The 7,983-nt window shown below is 49.4% G+C and overlaps 1 pseudogene; it reads right to left on the reverse strand.

Annotated features, from left to right (window-relative positions):
* Positions 1 to 1,864: 1,864 nt before the first annotated feature.
* LOC123065752 (uncharacterized) lies at positions 1,865 to 3,562 on the reverse strand (annotated as a pseudogene).
* Positions 3,563 to 7,983: the final 4,421 nt, after the last annotated feature.

Consider the following 7,983-nt stretch of genomic DNA (forward strand, 5'->3'; position numbering starts at 1 on the left):
AATAATAATACTTGAGAAATAAAATAAATCAGGAAAATATATACCAGAAAATAAAATAAATCATGACAACCACCATGCAAAATAAAATAAATCACAGAAATCACTGAGAGGATAATATTACTAATTCAGAAATTAGTAAGCATGTTCATGGCACACTTAGTAATAACTGGTAGTTCATCGAAGGTAATATTGGTAGTACATCATATCTATACTCTAAATTAATAGTAAACTACGGTACATTCAAGAACTTTGATGGTACATGAAAATGGGATCGTTATTTGGTGCATTCATGTCAAAATGGATGATCAATTCAGCTTTGGAAAGACATTCGGTTGGGGAGGTACAAGGCAGTGGAGAGATGAGTGGTGGCAACAGCGATGGGTCTGGAAAGATGCTCCTAGCTTACCTAATCTAAAATTGCATGCAGCCAAGAATCAGTACATGCATCAACACTATCTGCATCTGAACTTGTTACAAAATCTAGAATTCATAAGTGTACAAAGGTTAAATTAGAACATAAATGAGTTACTGTTTTAATAACAAGTGGTGATCAGCAAACAATAAGGAATGCCATTACATATGTACGCACGAACATTACATACGTATAAGGAGGTAGATCTCACTGACAATGACAGAGAATTCAGCAACTGCTAAGTCTAGGACATCATGAACAGGGCCATGATTGCCTGTTCAATTGTGTGCTAGTAACAAGAACGGTACATGCATACCTGAATTCAAATTTTTTGAGCTAGGAACAGGAATAGTTGGAGCTTTCTGAAAGAAATAGTTGCCTATGGAACTGCTTGCTGGTCTGATTGGCATGCATTGTTTGTTAAGGAAGTTTAACCTTCAAAATTCAGATATATCATGATTTTAGACAATAATTGTGTAGCATTCGTTCTTGCAGTCTGAGTGGTGTAGTTAAACATTCAGAGTTAAGCGACAAAGCAATGGAACATCTGTTCTTGCAGCCTGATAACCTGATAAGTAATGAATCCTTCTAAATGATTAGAATACACGTATGCAAGCTAGAATTATAGGAAACACGCAATGTACAGTGCCTATTGCGTGATAACAGATGCACATAGCACTAAAACATACTTGTACTCTAACTATACTTAAATTGTTTTTTTGGCAACATACTACACTGTCCATAAGATGTTGCAAGTGTGAGCTTTCTATCTTGTTTGCTGTACTTTGCCGGATGTCAGCCATTACTAGCAGTGTGTTGCTGCCACACTGACCTTGATTATGACTGAAACCGGTCCAGTTCTGTTTGCAAGTAGAGACAAATTAACTACAATCTCCGCTAAGTACATCCTAGGAAAATAAAAGATGGATTAAAGTATATAGTGCTGCTGCCTAGATATCTACTCCGTCCGTCCGAAAATACTTGTCGTCAAAATGGATAAAAGGAGATGTATCTAGAACTAAAATACATCTAGATACATCCCCTTTTATCCATTTTGTTGACAAGTATTTCCGGACGGAGGGAGTAGCATTTGCAAGCTATCTTTAGTTTGTCACGTGATTATTTGATCATTTTTTGGCTTCTTACAGTGTTACATCTAGTTGATGACCATTACCAGATGAGCGCCTAGCATGGGAAAATATCCAGTGCTCCCAAAATTTAGGTGATCCCATGCCCTAATGTGTAAATTTAATGTTTCAGAAAATTCTGATATTTTTTAATGTTCACAAGACAGATTTCCATAACCTCTAAAATATTCAGATCCGAACTCAAAATACACATTAGGAAACAAAAAAGATAAATTCAACGTGAATAGTATCACAATAAGATAAAAGCTAAATGGTACGTACTATTCATATCAAGATTTCTCTTTTTTTTTTGTTTCTATTCATATCAAGATTTCTCTTTTTTGTTTCTCAATGCATATTTAAGTTTGGATCTGAAATTTGTAGGTGTTGTAGGCACATGTCTTGTGAAAATTCACATTTTTTCTGAAGTTTCTGAATCATCTAAAATTGAATTTTTAGGCATTGAAGCATGGGAGCACTGAACTACTAGTAGAGGGATTACATAATTAAAACTGTCACTGCCTTGAACAAACTCTGAAGATCTGCCTAGAATTTCCAAGTACTGTTCCTTGATCTTCGAAGGAAGGGTTTAGATCATCAAATGACACGTTGAGTCCTGTTCCTACATCTTCGAAGGAAGGGTTTCAAATGTAGAGACTGTAAAGTGGACTATAAAATCAAATGACATGCTGATTGACAGTCAGGCACAACGTAGCCGAGGGACGGAAACGTACCTCCTCCTGCTGCTGCTACATTCCCGGCGCCACTGGGCGGTTCTTTCTCACATCGACGCACGCGATTGCCGCGGTGAGAGCGGTAAAAACCAGTGCGAGCAGTGTGGCGACGCACAAGGTTATCATGACAGGATCCTCTGCAGCCATTGATGAAACACACTTAATTAGGACTCAGTTAATTAGTAGAACTTGCACGCATAGCACACATGCTTGAAGGCACTGGCAGCTCTGCCTTTGCATGCCGATCATCATACGCACAGATGCAATGTGAAGTTATTCATTCATGATGGCGTCCGTTCCCAATTTTGCTGTCTCCTTTCAGAAGATGTCCTCCCATATGAACTTCCAAGAATCGGGAAGAGGAAGGACTGCTCACTCATATATTTCGCCAGGCGCAGAACTGTAGGAACTGTAGCCTCGATCCGTAGGAAGCAGTTGTAGCCGACCACGTCGGCGGCCACATAAACATACTCGCCGTCAAGCCACCAGCTGCACGCCTCCAACACTCGCGCCAAGTACCCAGGCACCGGGCGCACTCCGCCGCCGCGCGGTCCCTCGCGCACTGCGCCCGCAAGCTTACCCTGTTGTTCTTATTCCCAGTGGCGTTGCTCGAGAGTGCGGCCGCGTCGGTGACGACGCGCGCGCCCGAGCTGTTGGCCGCGCCAGGGACTCCGCGAGCGCGACGAGCCTCCGCGGCTCGAAGCAGTCGGGGTCGGAAGTGTCCGCACTGAAGGAGATGTCGGGGGGTAAGACTTCCTCGCCGTAGTAGACGACCTGGAGGAAAGATTCCTCGTACGCAGAGGAGGTATTGTCGTCGGCGTAGGATAGGAAGCAGCCCTCGGCCCTCCACACACCGGCGCGCCTGCTGGCGCCGCAGCCGGTGAGGTTCTTGGCGCCCGCGGCGAGGCACGCGAGGCACTCTCTCGGCGCAGAGCCGCCCAGGCAGAAGCCGCGGGCAAACGCCCCGGCGCCGGACTGAAGGGTCGCGAACCCCGTCGGCGCGGCAGCTGCGGGTAGCGCGGCCAGGAGTGGCAGGAGGCTGTCGCGGAAGGCAGCAGCGCTGTCGTCCGAGGAAGTCGGCGGCGTGGCGCAGTCGACCACAGCGTAGCTGGTCGGGACACGCAGCTGCAAGGGACCAGCGATCAGCAGGAGGAGCGTGAAGAGGATGGCGGCGAGGATGGCTAAGGAGCTAAGCGCGCAGGTGAGCGCTGTTAACGCGTGAGCTGCGCGCGCGGTAGCCATGGCAGTGAGCCCGGTGGAGGAGACGGTGGGGAATAGTACGGGCTCGCTGCGTGATCGTTACGCACTTTCCTTTGCCATGGAATACGGTGCGGATGGGACATCGACCGCCCACTGTGCGATGTGTTCCATCGACAGCTAAAGTCAGGTCTGATGAAAACTGTGGTTTTTTTCTTTTTTTTGCTGGGATGTGGCTGCTTTCCTTCTTTTTAGGGATGATTGCTTTCGAGCAATGCTACACGCACGGACCTTATGATTACGGGGTTTACGGGGCTCCTTAGTTGGGCTACACCCCCTGAAAATCAGGGAAGATAAAAGATTAGTTATGGAAGGGGTCTGTAAAAGCCCCGTGAAGCTCGGTGAGTATGAATTTTCGATTGCTTTCCTAGTATTTGATTGCAGCGAAACGGCGATGCTACACTCGTGGGCAAATTTTTACAGGGTTTACGGGCTGACACATGTGGAAGAATTTGATTGGGGCTCTCTCCGGAGAGGAAGGGCTCCATCCCCTGAAAATTAGGGGAAGAGGTTAATTAGTGTTAAGGCACGCAGTAAAATGCCCGTCGTTAGCCCATGTGTAGGATTTGCAGCGAAACCAGATAGTAAGGGCATCAATATCCGGACACACCATACCCGTCCCAAACGCCCGGGCAGGCTGCCGGTTAGTGCCCGGCTGTTTTTTTGGCCGCCGACCGGGTCCTCATAGCCGGCCCGTACGCCCGAAGTGACCGACACTCCTCATACCCGGCACATATATGAGCGCTTATACAGATGCCTAGATGTAGGCGTCACGTCAGAGTGACCGATAGGGCCCACAAGGGGACATGGAGAGACTGATGTTCCAACGGGCACCTCCTTTGAAAATTAGCTACCTCAATATGTAAAGAGAGATATAAGATTGGAATATCACCCAAGATTTAACCATGGACTCTGGTGAGTGAAAATTAGCTATCCACATAACAGAACCATGGCTTGGTTTTGATATTTTATGGGTTTCAACTCTGAGCTACCCCAATTTGTTATCTTTTTTTTTCTTGAATATGCACGAGTGTGCATATCATATATTAAAGAAGAAAGGCCAAGAATGCCTCCATCATAGTTTGCAGGGCTGTTTTACATGCTAATCCTCATCATTCACCGACCTCTCTACCCTAGCAAAGAAAGGCATTACATTTCCTTTCAATAACCCAACGGAGGACCAAGTGGAACCCTCAGAACACAACTTTCTCAGCAACTGCTCGACCGAAGGCTGCACGCCCTCAAAGACAATGGCATTTCTATGCTTTCACAACTCCCACCAAGTCAACTTGTTATCTTTCTCTGTTGCTAATGGGATTTTTTTTCTGGTTTTCTTTTTGTCACTTATGTGTATATCACAATGCAACAAATACATAGAAAAAATTTGAACATCCTATAATTTTTTAGCAAAGCAATAACTCAGATAACAACCCAACCCACAAAATGTCCCGCCCAACAAACAGATGATGTCATTTTAGATATGACTTAATTATGTCACCACTAGATGTGTTGTAGACAAAGCCTTAAAATACAATGAAGATTGACTTAGAAATTAGGACAAACTTAAAACTCAACGAATTTAAAGGGCATCTTGGGACTCCCTTGCATGTTGGTAGCTCTTGGTTAGTTTTACTGGAACAATCGGACCTACGTAACTACTCTCCGATGCTCCTTTTTTTGCTACTTGCAATCCTTCAAACATTTGGTACGTATGCCCTGGTTTTCTAGACCATCAGACTCGATGCTCCTCTCCTCTCCTCTCCATACAAATGATCAAGGCAGAGCAGTCAGTACCCGTAGAAAAGAAAAGGCAGAGTAGTCAGAGTCTCGTCCGTGTTGTAATCAAACTCTGTTTATTTTCTACTCCCTCCGTTCCAAATTACTCGTCCAGTAATTTGGAACGGAGGGAGTAGTTTGGGATGCTTAAGGCGGTTGACCGGAGGTAGCCTAGCCATGCATGTTCATACAAACATAGAAGACCCGGTTCCACAAAACGAGTAATATCTAGGGCATATCAACAAAGACGAGAAGTTGACGTTGCTTGGCGGCCTCCATCGGTCGATCAACAATGGCCGGCGACGATCGCCTGTCCGACCTCCCCGACGACCTGCTACGGTGCATCCTCAACTTCGCGCCGGCGAAGGAGGGCGCTATGACCAGCGCGCTCGCGCGGCGGTGGCGATCGCTCTGGCCCTCCTACGGCACCGTCAACCTCGACTCACGCTCCTACGACCACCTGGACAGCTATCTTAGGCGCCTTGCTATTGTGCGCGACGCCAAGAATTCTCTCGCCGCAGCCGACGGCGGCGGTTTCCCGGTGACGAAGCTCACCTTCTGGTACGTGGAAGGAGCGGACGACCCGTTGGGCTCCGGTAATATCGGCAGTTACTACGACGACATGCACGAGGGGCTACGCGATATGTCCGAAGACCTCAGGGCCATGCTCTACGGCCCGGCGTCCCGCCACTTGGAGGAACTCCGTCTCGGGCTCTTCTTCGGTCCGCGCCACGAAGAGGAGACGTACGATCTTAGTATCCCCGACCTGTCGTCGTCGCCGGTCCTCCGCGTGCTGCACCTCAGCCAGTGGGCGCCGATGGAGACGGTCCGTGAGTGGGGCCCTCGCAGGTCCTACAGGACACCCTCGTTCCCGCGGCTGGTGGAGCTACGGCTGCACCTGTGCTGGGTGTTGCTCCATGTACTCCAGGGCGCCATCGACGCCGCGCCTCTGCTCGCAACTCTGCAGCTCGACGGCGTCGACATCTGTTTACGACCAATGAAGGACCCCCCAGCTACACGTTCCCTCCATCTCCGCTGCCCCAAGGTCACCAGCCTCGTGCTAGTAGATTTCAAGTGCTGGGGCCGTCAAGGGAAGAACACCATGGAGCTCGACGCTCCGCTGCTGCGATGCTTCGCCTACAAGGGGCCTCCCCGGTCATTGTCGTTCAAATTACGGCCGCCGGACATGACACGGGTTGATTTGAGCTTCCAAGTTCCAGCTGCTCAAGTTGGTACAGACAACAGAATGTGCCGACTCTTCTGGAAATTTATTCACAACTTCAGCGGTGCAAACACCGTCAGCCTCAACTTTGAACTGTCAGACAGTGCGTATCTAGGCGACTACTGCTACGAAATTGCTCTGTGAAGCATGGCGGCCCTCCACCGTCCCCAGCATTCAACACCACGACCACTCCTCCCAACCGTGGCGGCTACTCTGCCAACATGCCTCTCCACGTCTCGTCTGGAGACGACGGACCTGCTGTACAGGGGCATCCCGTCATCACCATCTCATCCGACAGTGACTCAGCCCCACCATCGCAGATGGCGTCGCCTCCCGCGGCGTTCTCTGCCTCAACCGACATCGGCTCGTCCATCACGCCAGCCATCATCAGCCGCCCATTGCCACGCCCCGTCGCTGCTGTCGGTGGGATCATGCTGACCCCGCCACCCTCCTCTCCGGACGACCACAACAAGGACAGCCTCGACGATCTCCCTCCTCCCAATGCCGTGCAGCTGCCGTCGGCGTTCAGCCCGTACGACAGCTCCAACTCACCAGGCCTTGACATTGACGTCTCCAGCATTGCCTTTGCTGCTGGGGCGTCCTCCTCTGGTACGGCCTCCGCACAGCCTTGTCTCCCCCCCTCCCTGGTATTTCAACCCGACCACAGCCTAACCATGGTCACCCCCGCAACAAAATCTGCAGACCCTCACCTCCATGAGTGCGTGCTTCGCAAGCTGCGCCACAATGCCAAGCGCTCAGCGGACAAGTCCATGAGCCTTCGCCGAAGCTCTCGCCTGGCTGCCAAAGAGCCAAGGGTCTTCACTAACATGGCCACTAAAGCCATCCGCGCCAGAGCTAAGCGCCTCACTTCCACAGACGTCGCGAAGGCGCTCAAAGACGCCATCCACGATGCATAGCTCGACATCCCCGACGCACCACCAGCCTCTGCAGCGGCCCTTGCAGAAATTGCCATGCTATGCGGTGCAGATGACGCGGCTGCTGTTTCCATCGCCCGTGCCGATGATATCATGGACGCCGGTGCTGCTGACGTCGACCCATGATGTGCCCAATCAACCATGCAAGCCCATGCGGCGTCCCGACGGCGATCGGCCGTCCATATCGCGGCCCTACTGCAAGGGTCTACTTATCCCACCACACGTGTGCCCAGAGCAACTCCGTGTTTTGCTCCACCTATCTACTAGTGTCTCGCATGTATCCCCTAGCTAGTTGTAATCTGTTCCATGAGTGTATGAGATCGCATGTATCCTCTCGCGATCTAGGTGCCCATTGTGTTTTTCCATGAGTAGTATCACTCTATCCATCTGCTCGTGGAATGTAAGAGGACTAGGCGATGAATCTAAATGTGCTGATATCCTTTCCGAACTAATCAGTATCAACCCTCATTGTACCCTCTTACAAGAGTCAAAATTAAACGACATTAACGACCAAAAATTC

This window comes from Triticum aestivum, chromosome 3B (assembly GCF_018294505.1).
Source record: "Triticum aestivum cultivar Chinese Spring chromosome 3B, IWGSC CS RefSeq v2.1, whole genome shotgun sequence".
Taxonomy (NCBI): domain Eukaryota; kingdom Viridiplantae; phylum Streptophyta; class Magnoliopsida; order Poales; family Poaceae; genus Triticum; species Triticum aestivum.